This window comes from Plectropomus leopardus, chromosome 1 (assembly GCF_008729295.1).
Source record: "Plectropomus leopardus isolate mb chromosome 1, YSFRI_Pleo_2.0, whole genome shotgun sequence".
In the NCBI taxonomy this organism is placed as follows: domain Eukaryota; kingdom Metazoa; phylum Chordata; class Actinopteri; order Perciformes; family Serranidae; genus Plectropomus; species Plectropomus leopardus.
The window spans coordinates 19,960,418-19,981,295 of record NC_056463.1 but is presented as its reverse complement, the minus strand read 5'-3'; positions in this window follow the sequence as shown (position 1 = coordinate 19,981,295).

The following is a 20,878-nucleotide window of genomic DNA, read 5'->3' as shown; positions in this document are numbered from 1 at the left end:
TCAGTGTTTCTAGTTTGTTAATCAGTGAAGTCTGAGCTGTTGGGCCTTTAGGTGTAAACATGTAAGCAATATTAGTTTCATGATGCACAGTATATTTTGCACAAATACAGCCTAGATAAAAGCTTAATACAGACAAGTAGCTACTCTCCAGTCATATTTAGCAGCTCTAAAAATGTTGTCATTGCTACACTGTGTAAATTTGGAAGTCATATAAAGTGGTAAACCATTTTAGTGACTCCTGTCATTTATACAGAGACACAAAAAGATTTTTAAACAGAGAGACTCAGATGTTCAATCATATATGCCAGCAGGTTTTGACTGTTGCTGCTCAGCTGGGGTTGGTGTTGCATCTGGACTGAGCCAAAGCTCAGGGTTACCAGGATTTTAGAGATCATTGTGGTGCCACCTTTCTTTTTTATTGTTGCTGATTTTGAAGGCAGATACCATGATTTTCTGACTGAAATATATACCAAATGTGCGGGCGATCTTTTTTTTTTCTGTGCAGTTGTTTTTGCATGTCATATGACCATCAGTGCTGGTGCAAGGATGCCAGTTTTGTTACAATAGTAAAAGTCACACAGTTTACAGAGTACCTGTTTTCTATGACTTTAAATCATTATTTCTGTGTGTCATAATGGAGAAGATGATTGTGCATCACATAGATAGTCAAATGCATGGCATACTGCTGTTTAATTATGCATAGAAATAAGGATAAAAATTGTCATGTATTATACAGAACTGTACTGAAAATAGCAGGGCTTTTGTACAGTATTAGTTACTTTACACTTTTGTTTTTGATGATCAAAAGGAGGAAAAACTATCTGTATCATACAGCTTGCGAGCAGAAGAGGGCACTATGAGTCGCTGATGTGCATTCTCCCTCTCTGTCCCTCTCTTTCTTTCACTGTCTGTCTCTATCTCATTTCTCTTTCTGTCCTCTCTCATTGCACTCACTTGCTTCACTTCACTTTTTTTTTGGTAACAATTTGTATTTCAAAGCCATAATCAAAATGAATTTATGTCATTATTTCTAGGAGACCATATCTAAGATCATATTGGGAACACATGCTGTAAAACAGACAGAAATTTAAAATGATGAGCAGTAGATTCAATTAGGTTACTAATATGGTGTCAACTTGTAGCTTCACTGAGTAGCTCACATTATACATTAAATGGACACCAACCTCTTCTCGGTTTCTTTTTGTTATTTCCATCCAAAAGTAGTAAATATCTTATTTGAATACAATTAATATAGTTTTATTTACTTGCGATTTTGTGGTGAAACATTTTGTAGTCTCCAGACATGTCCTATATGCAAGATGATTTTCAAGACACACTCTGTCATCTGGCCTGTTCAACCTGTCATCCAAATGCTACAACATCATTCTTTAACACTCATCATCAATTTTATTTTGCCCTGGACTGATTATTGTTGCTGGTTTGCAAACCAAAATGTAGACTTATGATTTTGCAGCTGTGTCAGAAAAATAAATATTTAGTGTAGTATATCGGGATTTAGCATTTTATGTAAAAACTGACTGCAGTCGATCCACACGGTCTTTCTTACCAAGAGTATTATAAGTAGCTTTACTTTCTGTGATTTTCAAGATGCCCCTCTTGCTAAACTTGCTCGTACTTTGTTAGTGAGGAAGTACAGAGGAAGACATGCCGCGAGAGCCGTCCCACGATTATTTGTCCCTCTCAAACAGCCAGATAATCACGGTCAGCTCTACCTGAGCATTGTGTCCTCCACAGGCAGGTCAGAGGAGTTCCCATCACCCCCTGGTGTGTCTCCCTCCTGCCTCTGTTCTTCCTGCCTCCTTTCCTGTTGCCATCGTGGCCTGCCATGTTAGTGCAGGCTCCCGCTGCTCAGCCCTCTCCTTCAATAAATCTTCATATGTGTTGGAGGGGAAGGTGGAGGGTACAGACAACAATAACCACCGGTACTCTCCATCAAAGGGTTATCTGGCTTTCACAGGCGCACTGACAGACTGCTCTCTGACATGGAGCAGAGGCCGAGTGCTGTGTCTCTGACAGGGAAGAGGCCTGGCTGCAAAGACAGGAAAAGGATTCATTTATAGGAGCTAAAAAAATCCTCAGAAAGTTTAAACATTGAGAAGAGAGAACTAAACAAACACATGAAGTGATGTGAAGTTCAAAAAATGTAAGTTTGAATAACTGAGACTGTGATTATTAATTGCAAATTTTATAAACAGCTTGTACAATAACACACAATATATTTGCAGGTTGACTGTCAATATGATAATGCTTATGTCCTCAATATTCAACAAATAACCTTTATGTTTTTATGGTCAGGATTGCTGAGTTTTAGAGGAAACAGATTTAGTTATGAGGAAGATATTTTTCCCTGTGTTGAGTTGCAGGGGCCTATTCTTCAGTGCCGTATTAGTGTGTCAGCGAGGACTGCTGTTATGAATTACCAGCCCCAAATTTTGCAACTTAAAAAGTGGGAATGAGAGTAAACCTTTTGTTTATGTCACCTATCATCTTGAAATATTTACCATTCTGCGCCTCTCAGCTTCCCTGTCTCCCTCCAGTGTGATAAAAGGTTGCTGGCTCCCAGTCTTAACCCCTTCCTGCTTCGTCCCATCTCCTGTTCCATCTCTGCGAGGAACAGACATCATATAAACCTCCTCTCGCCGCTCAAATCCTGCTGCCTCCATTTCTTTTTCTCTCCCGCAGGAAGTAGTTTATTCAAGGTGGTTCCTTTGGGAATCATATGAGCATTTGACCAGGTGTCTGTGACACTTTTCAATATTTTATTCCGGAGCATGTTTGTGTGTTTAGTGTGTGTATTTGAGTTGTTATATGTTTGACTTCTCAGTTCAGAGGGAAACAATACATGCGTGCACTTTTGCACTTTGTGTGGTACGCAGTGAGGGTGTGTGCAGTGTGTGTGTTTTATAAAAAAAATAATAAATAAGAGGAAAGGAAATCAAATTCAGTGCTGAATGAATTATGGAGTATGTATCGTTATCTACTGCGTGTTGCTCAGAGTGCGTGAGTGAATGGAATTCATGTGCGAAAGCTGCCGAAATAAAAAACAGAAAAACTGCAGTGTGTTTTAGGCATTGTGTCAGGTACTGTATGAATTGCCTGCGGTTGCCTTGCAGGACTGATACCTCTGAAATCAACCATTTCTCTCCGTTCGCTTTCAACAAAAACATGTCCCCCAGCTAAGGTGCACCTTCACCATTTTTACCATCACTTTTTCAAGAGAAAACAAAACTGTGAGAAGTAGCAGCCAGATACTGGGTTTTGTTAAGGTGTATAGTGGTGCTGTCTAAGGTAAACTGGCATTGTGCTAGAGTCCCGATCCATACATCTCTTCCTCACTGCGAGGGGCTATCTGCTGAGATCAGAATTACTGCAAATTGCTGCTTTTGCACTGCTTTGTCAAGTAAAATGATAACGTCTCATCAGATTTGCTAGTTGTGTGTTCTTGTAGGAAATTCTCATCAAAAGATGAATGAGCTTGCATTTTCTTGTAGGAAAAAAAATAAGCATGCTGTATTTTTGACAGAATTTGTCTCATAAAATGTCTTCTAATAGGCAAGTCTGTTACACAGGCTAGTGCTTACTTTGTTTGATCTTTTTATTTTTAAATTCTTTCTTGCCTTTTTTGCTTTCGGATAAATGGAAGTGCTAACAGGAATGTGTTAAACAAAAAAAAATCCTGAACACCTTTATTTTGAATAAAAGGAAATAACTTCATGTTCAGGATAAGACAATCTTTTGTTTTATATTTGTCCCCCCCCCCCGTGATTCATCCTGAATGGTTCTTTTCCTATTCTACACATTGTCTTCGTCTCTGTCCTTGTCTTCTTCTTTGTCTTCTACCTCTTCCGCTTGCTCTATCTCTTTGACCTCCTCCTACTCCCCCTTTCTGTTTGGATGTTTCTTGGATATTCTTGATGTTGCATTGAGCATAGAAACCTCAGGGTCTGACTCTGGCTCACCACTCTGCTAGCCTTGTTTTTATGTCCCGTCCCGTCCCGTTTTTTTTTTTCTTTCTGTCGGGGTGGTGGTAAGCCTGATGTTGGGGTTATGTCAGGAGGGGTGATCATAAATATTAGGAGCTGCAGGGAGACAAAGGGGCTAAAATGGAAAGGCTTGGCTGGATGAGGGGACCTGGCCATGTCATGTACCTCAGTCATTTTTCTTGTGCGCTTAGAACTCAGTCAGGGGTTTAATTGGAATCCAGACTTCAAAGAAACCCTCGGCCCATCCAGCAGCCCCCCATCCCAACTCCACCCCTGCACTAACTCCCCTGGCTGGATCCACTCACGTCCACAGCACACACACACAGACCGTGACCACTACAATATCAGAGAGAGCATCACCATGCACGACCTCGGCTGAAATTGACTTTGCTCATATTTGCACAAGATATTTAGGTGTGGTGTGTGTTCATATAGGTGGATCTGTGTGGTCCTTGTTTGTGTGTGAACTTGCACAGTCTAATTTTTCTTACACTTTATAAAAGTCACATTCATTTGAAGTGTTTGCATATTCATGAAAAAATCTGCCAATTTGTTATTTGTTTGGGCTTGATGACACCCAGGAGAAATCTATAAATGGAGAAAATATTAAATAGTAAATAAATAAAAATAATAGTAAATAGTAAATATTAATATGGAAAAAAACATTTCTTTATTGTTGCTTTATCAAAGAATGTTTTATGGTGTGGACTTTAAAGAAGTGCATGGTCATGACTGTATTTCAACACATTCAAGATAACAAAAACAATGCTAGTCTGAATCTGTTATTGTTAATACAAATGTAAAACAGACTTCCATCAGCCTCATAAAGTGCTTTTGGTTTGTTATCAGGTTGATATTACCAGACAAATCTGTGGACTAATGTTTATTTGCTCTAGCGGATGCGTCTGGTTCGCCTTTTCAGCTGACCCGGGCGGGCCGATCAAAACTGTTCTAATATGAGATATTTTTAGATGATGACTGACAACTTTGGAAAACTATGTGATGACGTCATTTTTGGTTTGTGCACCGTCGCACTGCGAGCACTGTGGCGTAGGGATGCACAATATTGGATTTTTTGCTAATATCTGATATGCTGATATTTAATAACTCATTTGGCCGATAACCAACACCAGTAGCGATATATCCACTGTTTCCCCGCCTAATTTTAGTCTTTTCTTGAACATCATGTTATGCATACTCTGATTAAGATGGCCCAAAAATGGTCATTTTCACTGTGTATATAATATTTATTAATTGTTCAGTATAAGAAAAACACTTTTCAGGGTCTATGTTTTGCACATGTTCACTTTCTAAATAAAACAAAATATATCGGTTTGTGATATTGGCAGAAATCAGCCTGCTGATGCAGATTATGTGGCAATTATTATTATTTTCTTTTATATATATTTTTAAATTTTGCATCCCTACTGTGGCAGAAATGATGGTGTTATGGAAAAGCAGCAGGATCCATAAATATTTGTCAGTTATACTCAAAGGTGTTAACTTTCTTGTTGGTGAGTTGAGTTAGAAGCAGGTCAGGGTTAAGGCAAAGAAATTGTGGTTGGGACTAATACTAGCCAATTACAGCACAGCAGGGTGGGACTTGCCAAGGAATGCGATTGGATTCATACTTACATGCTGTTTTGGCTTTTTCCAAAAACAACCAAAATGGCTGCAGCTGGAGTGAAACTTTCTGTTGAAATGTCTATTTCAAATTCTAATGGCAAAAATAGCAGCACTCGTTCACAGACATACTGATGCTACACCGTCACAGCACGTCTCTGCATACTTTAAAGTGTTTACATTGGCTGTCGCTCAGCGCCACACCACGATTGGTTGCAGGTTATAGACTCTAGAAATAATGGACATAGCTACCATGACGTCACCTATTGGTTTGTGCACTGTTGTTTTGAATCCTCGAGTTCAGCATTTTGGCTGTCACCATCTTGGGTTTTGGAGTCCATATTTGGACAGGAGATTGGAGCTGAGGAGGAGTGAGGAATGGATTTGACTGTAGTGACGACAAAACGCCTGTCCCTCAAATGGCTCCCCCTTAAACATGCTTAACTTTGGGCCATAATGAAATGGAAACGTGTGAGTTATAAAAAAAATGCACCCCTTGTACAGTTGCCATGGATGCTAAAACTAGCTATAGAGACCAAAACAGTTTTTTTGTACCAGGCTGTAACGGTTTTTACTTTTGCTGTAAAGTTGGACATTTTGACATGGAGGTCTATAGAGATTTGCTGTGTTTTGGAGCCGGCCTCGAGTGGCCATTTGATAAACTGCAGTTTTTGGCACTTAAGCATTGTTTTATTCTTCAGCCTCGGGGGTTGCCGCTTGTTGTCGATCCATCCAATCGCGTTCAAAGCCTTTTGGTCTGCGGTCGTTTCCAACGTGCTTTGGAAATGGAAAATGAACTTAAAGGTTTCAGACTAACTTGCATTTATGATTTGCTCTGTTATGCTTGGTAGACACATTAGGAATCCTCACATCCTGAATAAGGTATTTTTTCTTGTGACACTACTGTCAGTGTCATATTTTATCTTCAGTGGGGACTGGTGACACAGATATATGGGGCACAATGAGTTCTATATTTGTACATTACCTTTTACGTTATCATATAACACATATAAAAGTTAAACAAATAATCATGTTATGTAAAGATGTGATGCTTTCTTTGTTACACATCTTTCCCCACTTATCAGGCCAACACGTTCTTATTTTGTCATTATTTTTTATCCAGTTAAGCATTCACACTTTAGTTTGTTATTTGACACTTATAATTGCAATCTTTTGTTGGAAATAATTGCATGTGCTGAATTATTCCTAGTCTGCATTATCTGGTATTTATGTCATAATTGGAGAAATTAAAAATATGCTATACATGACTCAGAATTTAAGTGAGAGAAAGTTAACTTTGTAACAGGCCGAGGCCAAAGGAAATGGGTGGAAGAAAATGTCTGTTGTACAGTATAATTAATATTGGAGCAGCAGGGGTTGATATGTAGTAATATATGCACCTATGTAATTAAGGCTTCTGCCTGCCTCTTTGGAGTTTCTGTGGGCCTTGTTAGCACTGTGCCGAAGACACTTTTGAAGCCATACCTGTAAGATAATATGTTTCAAAGCTATAATTATAGGTAGGGAAAGAGGACTATTTTCAGACCTCTAACAAATCACTTTTTCCATTACACCTGGTAAAGGTGTTAATGACTCCTTGTCTTTTTGATTTTTCCATTTGAATTAGAAACAGCTGTATCATTTGAAGTACAGTTAATAGGAGAATTTCAAGTAGCCATACAAAAAAAGTGTATCCAATTTAAATAGTTTTCACCAAGAAAGACCATCTAAGCTTCAATCAGCATGAAAAAAAAGTGTGTTCATCGTTAAGACTGGGTATGAGGGGAAACACAGAAAATTTAAAATTATGCCGTAACTTCAACAGAAATGAGGTTAAGGAGGTCAGCTGATCATTAGCAAAGCAGAGTTTAATTGCATGAAGAAACAGGTGAATCCAGGAGCTACTTGGGCTAAAGCATTTACTTTGTACTACATTAAGTACTTCGAGAAGCCGCCATGTTTCCACTTTATGGAAATAAGAACAGTCAGATGTAAGTGGGTACTGAATATTTTTATTTATTCACTAACTCACTTGAAGATGCTACCATATTAATAATAATGGGGACAGATGCTTTGATAAAGGTATATATTTTTTTCCTTAACTGCAACATTTTGACAACTACAGAGGAAGGACATTGTCTCAGTCATGTGTAATGTATTACATGTCCAGCAGTGGAGACTGTTACTGCGTGTAAGGAATTCATTCGTCTTTTCAGGATACCTGCTCAGCGTTGACCCGCCGTATCATAGCAGCTTCACAGCCTGCTCTGTGAATGTATTCAGGCAGATCAGTTTAATGCAGAAACCTTACAAACAGCTGGTGGTGGCGATGATGATGACAGATTGTTGTTTAAAAAAAACAAAAAAAACAAAGAGGTCTTTTCTACTATCCCTGCTGTCTTGTTCGAGAAAAAAAAAAAAAAAAGTATGGTTGTCTTGACGAGAAGCGTGGGCTCTGAATGACTAATAGGGCTGCTCATACAGAATGGTTTGTAATGGAGGTGTTAATGACCATGTTGCTTAAAGGTTACTTCTGAGTGGTGTTTTCTTTCTCCCTCACGTCAACACCTTTATGCTCCCACCAACGTGTTCACTTTGTTTCCTATTATCTTCCCCTTTTCCCGCACAACCTTGAGTGCAACTGCAGCGTCCAGCAGATCAAGGGATGACAGAATCAGACGAGAATGAAAAAGATAATGAAGGAGAAAGAGAGATAGAGGGCTACAAGGGGAGAAAAAGGGTGCTTTATCAGAGAGGTCTCAGCCCAGCAGCATTTTGACTTAAAGGGACTCGGGCGTCTCGGCTCGGCTGGCTTCAACCGTGTCTCACACGGGCCTCTGCAGGATGAAGGGAAAAGCATGCTGCTCATTACACCTAACAAACACACACATAGACACACACACACCCACGCTCATTCTCATTCAGTTTCATCAAATATATTTAAATTTGCGGATCCCAGCTCCCTACAGAGCTCCGAAAGTGCAGGACACAATGGAACTATTCGAAGCAAATGGTAGAGAAAAAAACGAGGTGAGGATTTTTTTGGAGAGGTAGATGGAGGTCAGGGGTGCTGTGGGGTGTACATAGAGAGGTGACGGTGGTGAAGGGGGGTGCTAGCTTTTATGGTAATTGCAATCTCAGCATCCTATTGTCAGCGGGCTCAGTGGTAGGTCTAATTTGAGAGCAGAGGTTGTTACGTTTTGCACCCTGGCAGACCAGACTATTGTCATATCCAGTGGAGCAGGGGGCTCTGCTACACTTTCATGCCTGGTCTTTATTGAGTTCTGGAAACAGGTGAATGTTTGGTTAAACGGATGGCCTTGTCAAGAAAATGGTGAACATTTGGATAAATCGATGTCCTTGCCTGGAAGCAGGTGAATGTTTGGTCAAATGGATATCCTTGTTTTGGGGGCCACACGTTCAGAAAGCATTCAGGGAAATTGTTTTCCCTCACATACTTAGGATGATAGGAAACATAAAGGCTTTTAGCTCACACAGCTGCTCTACATTAACAAAAAATTATGCATGACATCCTAATGACGTTTATAGATAACTTCCTTTTCATTCCAAGATTCTTATGAAAGATTTTGAAATTGTTATCCAAACTGACCTCCTGGTCCTGCCTTGACTCACCAAAAATAAGGTATTGAAGAGAATATTTCCTCAATTTCACTTCTTTTACAATGTCTGCAGCTCAAAAATCAGTGATGCAACCACCACAACCTCCAACTCAATCAGTTGCGACAAAACCCACAAAAAAATGTAGCCTGATGAATGTGTCTTTTTAGCTTAATTATAAGCCTGTTGGCTTGTCACATTTTCACCGGATCATCAGAATTTCACACAACTTGATTTTTGAACTTGCTTGACTTATAGCAGGGACTTGATTTAACGCTCTTGATTCTCACCACAGTATCTATGCACTTGCTTGAGACTTGGAGGTTAATACTTGAGACTTGCTTGTACATGTGTGTCTTACTCCCACTTCTGCTTCATAGCAGCAGCCGGAAAAACTAAAAAAGGTTAAAGGAAGTCTCTGTCGCCGCTTTAGCTAAACAATTGTTTTAAATGGGGTACTGTAATATTGTTACAGAACAGAAACACATCATTAGTATGTATCTTATTTTTAAAATGAAACCCTCAATAGCAGTTGAGAGATGATAGGCGAGTCTTGCCAGCCAGTGCTCTTAGCTACAAGGGCCTGCCAATAATGTTCTGTACATCAGTCAGATGTAGAACGGGTAGCCAGCTTTAATTGGGCATAGAAATTGAAGTGGTAGAGACAAGCGTAACATATAGACAAATTTGAATAGAAAAGAAAATGATAAAAAAAAGAAAATCAAGTACCAAACAGCAGTGACCTTGAAGCTGAAGTGATTCAGTGTGAATTTGTCAGGAACTGAGAAACAGGTTTAATAGTTTTTACCATTAGATTTCTTAAAAGATACAAATCCTTGCTAGTTAGATTTTTATCTTTCTCTCGTGTTGTAGAGAGATTTTAATAGGAGAATTGTTTTGGACAGCTGGCTGTGGACAGAGGAGGTGTGATAGGTCAGAGTCTGAGACACTGTTCGGGTTCTGTGATCTGTTACATGAATACCTCAGGTCTCCTGAAAACACAGATCCAGACTGGAGTTAAACCCAAAGCAACACACACACAGGCACACACAGACACACACTGGTGTATCTCCCAACATCATCTGGGCTGATAACAGACCATCGTGCAGCGAGAGGAGATGGAACACAACCACACTTCTCACCTTGCGAGCGCAGACACAGAGAAAGAGACCAGCTCGGCTAAATAGCAGACACTGTCTTCACCTGCCTCTTGCCCCTGGCGCAAACACCATGCCCTCCTGCTTTATCATTGTGGGACACACACACACACACACACACACACACACACACACACACACATTTATTTATAGTCCTCTAAGCCTCAAGTTTGGTCTGAGCTCGTATAAATGCTGTCGTTTATAAATGTCAGGAAGAATATTCCACAGCACTGAATCTTTAAAACCATAAATCTTTTTCCCGATCACACCTTTATGGTATTTAAACAAAATGACAACACTGGCTACCAGCATCACAGTGGAATTATATTTGTTTGGCCTTTTCTTAGTGTGTTTTAAAGGGTATGGCATTACAGCCAGTGCAGAGAATTATGCAGTAGATATCTTTTAAATGACACACTGTTTTAAATATAGCTTCAACTGATATATCACATCAAACAGCTGCCTTGTAAATATGAAGAAAAACCACAAATCGTCCCATAATAGATTGTTGTTAAAACTGTTACTGCAAACTATGGAATTGTAAGTAAAAAAGCAACCCGATACATGATGTACAAAGTAAAGGGCTTTGACACAGATGACCACAGTTGGAGCGTCCAACTTTTTTAGGTTTAGGTTACAAAAGCATGTTGGTTTACAGTTTAAGAAAGATTGTGGGTGCAGTTTTGTGTTAATAAAATTAACATCCTCTTTGCTTTGAGCCACTTACAACTTTTTTGGTGTTTAGACAATACCGAAATTTTTCCCTCAACTTTGAGAATGAGTAAAAAAAATTTCAAGTCCATCTTGAAACAGTAGTCAGGGACCCATTTGGACATTGAAACAGGTTTTACATGTCTTTTTTTCCATTAAGAGACCCCTTCCAAATTTGTTTTTAATTTAAGTGATGGGGGAAAAATCTACTGTCGCTGTTTTGCACAAAACTGTATTTCAACCTTTATCTGAAGCTAAAACAGACTTGAAAAATTACAAACCTATCCTTTAACCAAGTGCTGTTAGTGCATTAACATATTTATAAAAAATGTAATGATGCTTTAGCTGCTGTGAGTGGATATTGTATTGTTAGAGCAAATAATGAAGGAAAAACAAATGAAATGCGTTGTCAGCCAATATGGACATATAGCAACTTGACAGCTACAATTACTAAAAATATTTCCTCATCATGTTGATAAAAATTGTAATTCAGATGGCGTCAACTTTCTCTGAAAACATATTTGCTGCTTATTTGTAGTCTATGAAAATAATTTATAGAGGGCACATTTTTGAAAGAAATAGACAAAAACAATTACACTCTTGCTGTCATGTGCACCATGTATGTTCAAGCTGACTCTTGTGCATAATCAAATTAGATTGAAAATGAATATGACAAGCTGAAGTGCAAAAATACTTTGAATATTAAAAAGTTATTATGATTCTTTAGTAATAACATGATGTGAAACCAGTCGAGGCAGCTTTCATGTAGTCTGCTGCAACCCCAGGCTGAGCCAGCTTGCCGGTGTGGCTGTGACAGAGAAAGGGCCACCCTGCTCTTCCTGTGGTTCTGTGTGGTAACAGCCCCCATGTTGCAGGCCTTTACCAAGGGGATTAAACCTACCAGTGGGGAGAAGCAGACTGGAGGCCTGTGTTCTTGACATAGGAGGGATCCTCTCTGCTGGTGGCTGTTGAGGTTGGGCTTTCCCACCTTCTGAAACACATTGTAGCCTAAACTACGTATGCCTTCCAAGGAAATGTCTTACGCTTTCTAAGGACTTAAGAAGACTTTACACTCACTTTTATAGTGCAACAAAAAGTGTATCTTAAGTCCACCAATCCTACAACTGTAAATGGTTCTCTGCAGTACACTTAAATCTCCTTGCAGTGTCCTTCGATGGTTGTGTTTTGTTCTATAGATCTACCTCAGTTTCTCTGACCCCTATCAGCGAGCGATGCTATGATGGCACAAGTGAGTTAGAATGAAAGTGTTTAAGTGCCAAACCACAACACACACTCAGACTAGAGGAGTGTGGTGCCAGCCCTCCTGCAGCAAAGGCCCCAAGTTCCATAAAAACCTTAATTGGTCTGTTAAACATCAGACTATAATCGCATGTGGTGAGCCTGGAGAGATCTGTAAACACCCTGTATGTGGTGTTTCTCTTTGCCCTCTCTGTTGCGTTTTTTGTACATACATCACACCAAAACAAAACCACGTGCTGATTTCAACGCCGGGAGTCAATTTTGTTTTTTCTTTTCTTTTTTTTCTCTACTGTCGGAAAAAACTCAGAATGAATTGTGTAAATTTAGGAGCCTAAATTTGCTCATGGGGGCACTGTTAGTGTTTGAACACTAAACATAGTGGATGAAATATTAAATATGTATACATGTGTGACAGTGGCTGTCTGTTCTTTTTTTTGTAGCCAATTTAAGGCTCACGTACATTTGGTTAGACTTGTCACATTGTCTGTGCTTGCATCCAGTCCAGTGTATTGTTGTGAAAATAGAAAGTTAATTTTAGTGTGCGGCTGCATGGACGGCTGGGTCATTTGAAGGGCAAAATGGATAGGCAGGGAAAAAAAATCTGTCGCAGAAGGTGAAAGCTGTCTTGGTTCAGGTCAGTCAGTTTTCTTCTTCTCACCCCCATCCCCCTACTAACTCACTAACTCCATCTTTCTTTCTCTCTGGAGCACCGGAGCCAGTCGCCAAGGAGCTGAGGTTGGAGTTCAAAGTGGTGCTGAGGACAGGCTAAACTTGTGACAATTATACTTCTGCTGGAAGCAGTCAGAATATATGCTATTTTCACAATTTCCTGCATAAGTGCTTTAGACATTCTGGCAAACAGAGGCCTATATATGTATTGGAGACTTGTAATTTTGCATTACTATGGTTGGCAACATCTGTGTGTAAAGACATAGCTGGATCATCAGCCTTTAATTCACAGACACAGGTGCAGTGGGAAAAAAGATCTTTTAGTCTTTCAAAAACAAGAGTACAGCAACAAACATGTAAAGAATGAAGAAAACAGTGTTTTTGTCTGCTCAACAATGGCTGCAAGGGTTAACATATCTGTAGCTTATGCCAATACCCATAGCACAAGGAGAATTTAAATTGCTATGAGTTTTCAACTACCTCATTGATAGTGCTGCAATGATAAATTTGATCAGTTCTCAACTATTTATGTAATTTCAGATTTATTTAATAATCAGTCATTCATTTTGATTAATAGAGAAGATAATAGACATATTAATTGACAATGAAAAGAATCATTAGTTACAGCCCTACCCAAAATAGCTAAAGCCACTTCAAAACCATTTCAAAACAATTATAGTCACTGGTTAAAGGGTTAACCATGAGAAGCAGCTTTGGTCATAAAATCAAGGACCAATTGTTTCAAAAATTATAATGATTTTTTTGTAGTAGATCTGCCATCATTATCACTGTGAAATCCATATTTGCTGGCAATAATGGAAAGCTTTACAGATGTAGAGACAGTTACCAAGACAGCCAGATCTTAGTGAATGGTCATTCAGTGAGTCCTTGGAGAAGCCGTAGACTGTTTGAAATTCTGGAAGTAGCTATTGTGACGTCACCTGTTGCTTAATGGGCTCCTATTTTGGGCGTCAAGTTTGGCATTCCTGCCTTTAAAAAATCACTTTTGATTATTTTTAACTTTGAGCCTTGATAAATTGTAGGGGTGAGTAAAATAAAAATTCACCCCCTGCCGAGTTGTCATGAATGTTGAATTAGCTGGGGGTAATGGGGGTATATGGGTACTGGCTCACTTTTTTAACCAGCCTCAAGTGACCATTAGATGAACTGCAATTTCTGGCACTTCCATGTTGGCTTTGTTTTTTCAACCCTGAAGATTGCTGCTTGGGTGCAGCCCACTGACAGCTTTTGTTTTTTTTTTAAGAGTTACTCCTTACAATTTTGTGTCATCACAGTTGTCACATTACGATGATCATCTGAAAGAGATGAGTTTTTTTTAACTAAGGAGGCACGCTATTGGATTTTTGTTAATAACCGATATGATGATATTTTCTAACTCATTTTGGCCAATTACCGTTGTCAATTACAATATATGCACATAATGTTTATCCACCTAATTGCAGAGAACATCAGGTTTCTCCTGTAGCGGAATTAACACATTGCGCCTTTTCTTATTGTGATGGCCTGCTGGTGACAGATGCAGACAAAAAATACAATGCTTTCAAAATTTAAAAATTCACTGAGCAAAACAATAAAACTACTTTAACTGAGGTTACATGTAAAACACACCATATTTGTTCTTATGTAACAATTTTTTTACAAAACCATGAAATTCCTTTTCACTGTAACAGATGTGGATGATGCCTCCAAGACAAACCTTAAAGTCACATAAGTAAAGTGTCATCTTGTTATCCCATTATATTGGCAAGTTCATTTTGGGCCGATGGCAATATTTCGTTTTAAAACTGTTATCTGCCGATACTGATGGCATGCTGATATATTGTGCGTCCCTGTCTTTAACTCGCCTCTTTTACAGACAAATCAGATATGAGAGGCTGCTTCAGAACAGCACCACTTAAGCCAATAGGGATCCAGTATGCTGATCAAACAAAAATCAGTAGCTCATATGCTGCCTGACACTGGGTACTGAATTAAGACCTTTCAGTTAAAGGGTGATCTCCCATCTCACTGCTCGTCCCTGCAGCCCTGCGCCCCTACCTACTTAGGAGTGCACTTGGGAATGTGAGATCTGCGTGTCCTCTGATGTGTGTAGTATATCTTCATGTGTCTTTGGTGAGGTGTAATCTCCCTTATGTCTTTACCACTGTATTAAATGTGATTGCTGTGACATTTTCATGAAAAGATTGCCATAATATGGATTGTATGTAATTACGAAGCTGGAACGCTGATATGTTTTTTTTTTTTTTTTTTTTTATTATTGCTCTTGAGGGTTTTCTTCTGATGCAGGTGAGGTGGTGTCCTATTCTGTTATTACACCCAGAGAGCTAATAGCCAGTGTAGATACACGCTGATAGAAGAGGTTTATCACAACACAGCGCAGCTGCATTGATGGCTGCTCTCTCCCAGAGGGTAGAGGTGCTTATTATGCATCCCATATGAAGGCACAGTGTTTGCTCATAAAAGCCCAGTCTGGATAACGATGCTTGAACACTCGCTCTCATCTGATTTCATTTGAAGACTAATGATGAGTTTGCCTTCTAACTTCATTTCCTCTCAACATTACAGTGCAACTGTGTTTTTCTCAATGATGAAGTGTTTTAAAACTGTGGACGAAGTGTCTGAGGTACATTTGTGAAATGAGGCATCACAAGTCCAGCTTTTCCAGGAGATGGAATGAATTCTTTAAAGTAAGCTGTTGAGTGTAATGCAGAGTGGCTGTTTCTTTTTGTGTTCCTGCTTTTGTTTATCCACTTCCTGTATTTAGTAAACCCACGCAGACATGGTGCTGCTAGAGACAGCAGGAGTCCTCAGTTACCACCTGGGCCATGATGTTATTCTGCCATTCAGGCTCCATTGTCCACTAAATGGTAACTTTAGCCTGGAACAAAAATACTTGAAATACATGAAACAGACTGTGTTTTTCTGCATGTTGAATTTATGTGGAAATTCACTTGTTTAGAAGTTTTTCCCTTGCATCTACCTTAATGAAGCTTCATTTCAAATGTTTTAATTAAATAATCTTTCAAGTCTCTGCTATTTAAACCTTTTGTAGCATTCATTACACACAAAATTAATGCTGAAAACAACAAACATGCACTTCCTTGACAGAAAAAATGTCTGAAAAAAAAGTCAAATGCAAGAAATTAACTTAAGAATGCTTCAGAGTCATACAGATACTAATCACTCATATTTAGGCATCTTTAAGTGTAATTATTTTTTAAGTGAGGAGGATATTATTTTTCTGTTATTTAGATTTAGATGTCCGAAAAACAAACAGAACACCAGCACTCACAGATACATTTTATTTTTAAATGTGGGCAAAATGAGCAGAAACAGACACGTGGCAGCTACTAAGCCAACATCAGCGTCCTTGTCACCACACTAAGTAAGAAAATGTATCTGTGAGCACTGGTGTTATGTATTTGGATCCTCGTCGCAATCGTGCATCTCTATATAGTATTTAAGATTTTTGGAGTTTTGCATGCTGTTTTTTTTTCATTATATTTAGATGTCAGGGAAATTAAAGAAAAAAAGAGGATATATATATATATATATATATATATATATATATATATATATATATATATATATATATATATATATATATATATATATATATATGTATATGTATATGTATATGTATATATGTATATGTATATGTATATATAAACAAAGTGCTTCAACTATGTATATCACTTACACTTCCAAACAGAGGTATCATCATAAATATTTAAATCCTGACACTAACAACTTCATGGATTTTGACTTCTTGGCTTCCTTTAAAACACATGTGTACTGTATAATGTGTGCTTGTGCAAGTGTGTGCCACAGGAAAGGCCTGCTATGCATTAGATACGGCCAAGTGGAGGCAGCATTCTCCTCTCAGGCATAAAAGTGTTTCGTAAGACAGCCACACTTAAATGCACACATACCTCTCATACACGCTGTACCTTCATGCTTAAAGACATTTAACATAGCTGGCATAGGAATTATGTCTCTTTTGTGTTTTTAATCAGTATGTGAGAGCTATACTCTGACATACCAGATGTAAATAAATAATTACAATATCCTTATTATTATTGAGAGCAAATCTTAATTGTTAAATCTGTATAAAAGAAACAGGTAAACTGCAGTTTTGAGCAACAAACAGTTCTTGCGTCTTTGTCTAAATGCCTCAGTGAGTTTTAGAAGCTGCTCTGTATTGTCTTTCAGCTAAAAGTTGTTCAGATTAATTTGTTGATGCTTGCATGGAAGTGCCATTATCACTCTGCCATGACTGCTAATGACAGCTGCTGCTTCAGTGGATTTTATTATTATAGAATGTTTGCATTTAATTTAAATTGTATTGTAAAAAGACGAAGCAAGTATGTTCAGTTGTAAAGCATAATTTTTGTCTTTATGTGACATTGGAAATATTAAGAATAAGATGACTGTTTTAACTGCATCTGCAGACAGACATACAGTATAAAAAGCCATCCTGCACTATGTAATGTAATGCAGATATGGCAATGTTTAAGCTGAAGAGAGCTGAGAGCACTAACTGAACTGCTACATGTGGAAAAGGGTGAGGCATGTAACACTAAATACTGTTGAAACAAGATAAAAAGCCATTAGCCATGTAATCTGTGTTGATCACATGCTTTTCTGTAGTTTCCTAAAGTGGAACAACTGTTTTCACTGCAGCTTGCAACCACCCTTCCATAAACATTGACCTTATGCCTGAAAAATCAATTGGCTGTCTGAAATCCTCCAGTTGACATTAGTAGCCTGTTGTGGATGAATTGAAAAATACTAAAATTTACTTATTTATTATATCATTACCTTGGGCTTACATGTATTAATGATAAACAGATAATTATGCCATTATAGTCCAATCACTATGACCTCCACTGAAAGTACTGGTTTTAGTTTTTGTAATATTTACAGCAATAGCATTCAAATCAAAGGTGTTGCGATAAAAGGTTATTTTAAAGATGATCAGCTCGCAGTTTAAAACGAAATATCAAAGGATTTGCTTTATTAATTTTTGATGCAATTGCTTTTATGTGCTATCTGTTTTCATGGACACTCCATACAAGGAGAGACGTGACTTCAAGTTTTTATTGGTAACACTGCTTTCTTGAGGTCTTTCAGTTTTCGTAGAGTGAATATTTGAAATAATAGTTATATTTATACATAAAGCAGGACTACACACACACTATGCAAAAGCCGTGCAGTCACATACACATAGATGTCACTAGAAACTGTTTGTTTGCTCCAGCAGCGAAGGGCTGCCGGCCAGTAGGAGCTTGCTGAGGTTTCAGTGAGAGGATATAGTGTCCCTTCCCCCTCGTCTGCACTGTCCTTCCTTTGAGCCACATTTGAATTTAATATTCCATGAAATAAGGCAGCCCATCAGGCTATTGTAATCACGTCAGGTTAATAGAAGAAGTAAAATTACTCTTACTTACTCCTCTCTCCCTCTCTTTGACACTTTCTCAACCGTACCCTTTTTTCCTCAATCATGAGCATATTTGAAGCCAAACTGTGCCATAGTATTTTTTTTCCTCCTTGAAATTCTTTTTTTTTTCTTCTTCCCCAAGTGTTGTGATTATTATTAGGATTCATCCTGAATGGCTGATGCAGATCCTTTTGAGAGTGAAACGACTGATTTTCCAGTCCTAATAGGATGTTCATTTTTGTGGGAAATAAATCCCGACCTTCATTCTTTCTTCTCTTGTTTTTTTCCTTTACACCAGCATATCCTTTTTTCATTTGATACTCTGTTGTTTTTCGCTTGCTAGCTCGCTATCCTGCACTTACACACACACACACACACGCACACACACACACACACGTACAAACATGGCCGCAGTCTGTGGGTGTCAGCCTGTCAGGGTTCGAGATGTCATGTAATTGTATGTATCACCTGCAGCATTCCTTCAGTGTAAAAGCCATCTCCTGCAGCACTGAGGCCTGCTGTTCCATAGTGATACGGCAATGCCATACATGTGACACCCACGCATTGCTCCCTGTGGATCACTCTTTATTACTCCCATCTCACCTCCATCAAGGCCTGGTCTGCTGCCATTATGACACCTGAGGAGAGAAGGAGGGAAGGGAAAAGAAGGAGAACAGTCACACTCAAGGCAATACAAGCCTGACAGACTGTCTTTTGGACAGGCTGGGGACAAAGAGTTTCCAGACAGCCAGCTCCCTAAGTAGGATTTCTCCTCTTTTATAGCCCACCTTTTCACAATAAAGACGGCCTCTATGGCTGCGTTTCAGAGTTTGGTGACTTAAGTCACACATAGTTCTTCAGATAAGTCGAGGAGATGCATGGTGGAGGTAATCATATTCAGATTTAGGCTTTGGATGTGCTTAATTTTGATTTTGTGTGAGGCCTCAAAACTGTTGAAATGAGCTGTCTGCAGCATTTAAATGCTTAACAGAAATGTCTCAGTAAATGTTTTTTTTCTTTCTTTTTTTCCTCCGTGCCTATGTTTTGTAAGACCTCTATGAAAGAGCATTTGCCTTTGGTTACAGAAAACTGATTTTAGCCAGTTTAATTTATTTATTTTTCCCCTAGCTAGTGTCATGTTAAATCAACAAGACCACCTGTGATTATGGCTTTAGGTCATATAATTGGGTTTGATGTGTTTTTGACATTGCTTTTAGTCTATAAAGAATAATTCAGAAACATCAGTCTTGAACTTGTTAAGTTATAACGGCATCAGATAGGGGTGAAATATTTGGCATATTTTAAATACCCCTTGACTGGCATAATGTCATAGTTATAGTATGTATATATATATATGTGTGTGTGTGTGTATGTATATTTAGATTTGAATTGAAACTATCCTGCAGTATGCCATCATGACCAAAATACCTAACACCTGGAACACACACTCATACAGAAAATCATTAAACCCAGCCTGCAGTGTCTCTCTCTCTCTCTCTCTCTAAATGACTTTTCACATGAGAAGTGACTCTGTCATATTAAGAATAGAAAATTATACAGCAGGAAGATGGGCAAAAAGAAACTGACAGGAGTGCAGGCATCATGCCTCCTCTAAAACCTACGTCTGGATGTCAAAAATGAAACAAAGAGGAAATAGGGAGCCATTATTTACACTCATTTTTTTCCACCAAGAAAGGTGGGTTTGGAATTCGTTTTTGGCTGCACGTGATGCTTTTTATCGACTTTACAGCTATAGCAAATGTTGACATTGTGGGCTCTATTTTTGGCTAAGTGGAACTTGTGTCAGCCGTGTAAAGACTTTTTTTCTTACCCGTGCCCATTTGGTATTGTGGTGATTCGCCATGAACTTCGCTGTGCAGAAGTGTGTCAGAAGCAATCAAGTGACACAGTGCAATTTTGGTGTCAACCATCACCGGGATTAGCGCTTTCATCACACAGCACAGTAGTGTCACTGTTATATTTTAAACTTTAATTCTTTTTGTTAATCTTTGTCGGCACCTAACACAGCACCATAGCTACACAGTTCATTTTGTTATAGGCTCTGATTTCCCTATTTAAATTAATGCTGCATTCAGGGGATGCTGTAATGCATCTGAATGGTAGTTTCCTTTTTTAAGGCATGGACTGATTGCAAATGCTTCATTTAGTTAATTTTTTAGTCTACATTTTAAAAATACATTCATGAGCATATTTGCCTGACTGTTTGAAACCTGGGTCGACATTACTTTTCATGTGCTACCTTCAGTTGTCTTTACAAGTGTTTAAACCTCTAAACCCAGAGCAAATCATTTGCTTTCTTTTGAAAACATGGGAAAAAAAGGGCAATGAGCATCTTGGCAAGAAATGTTACACAA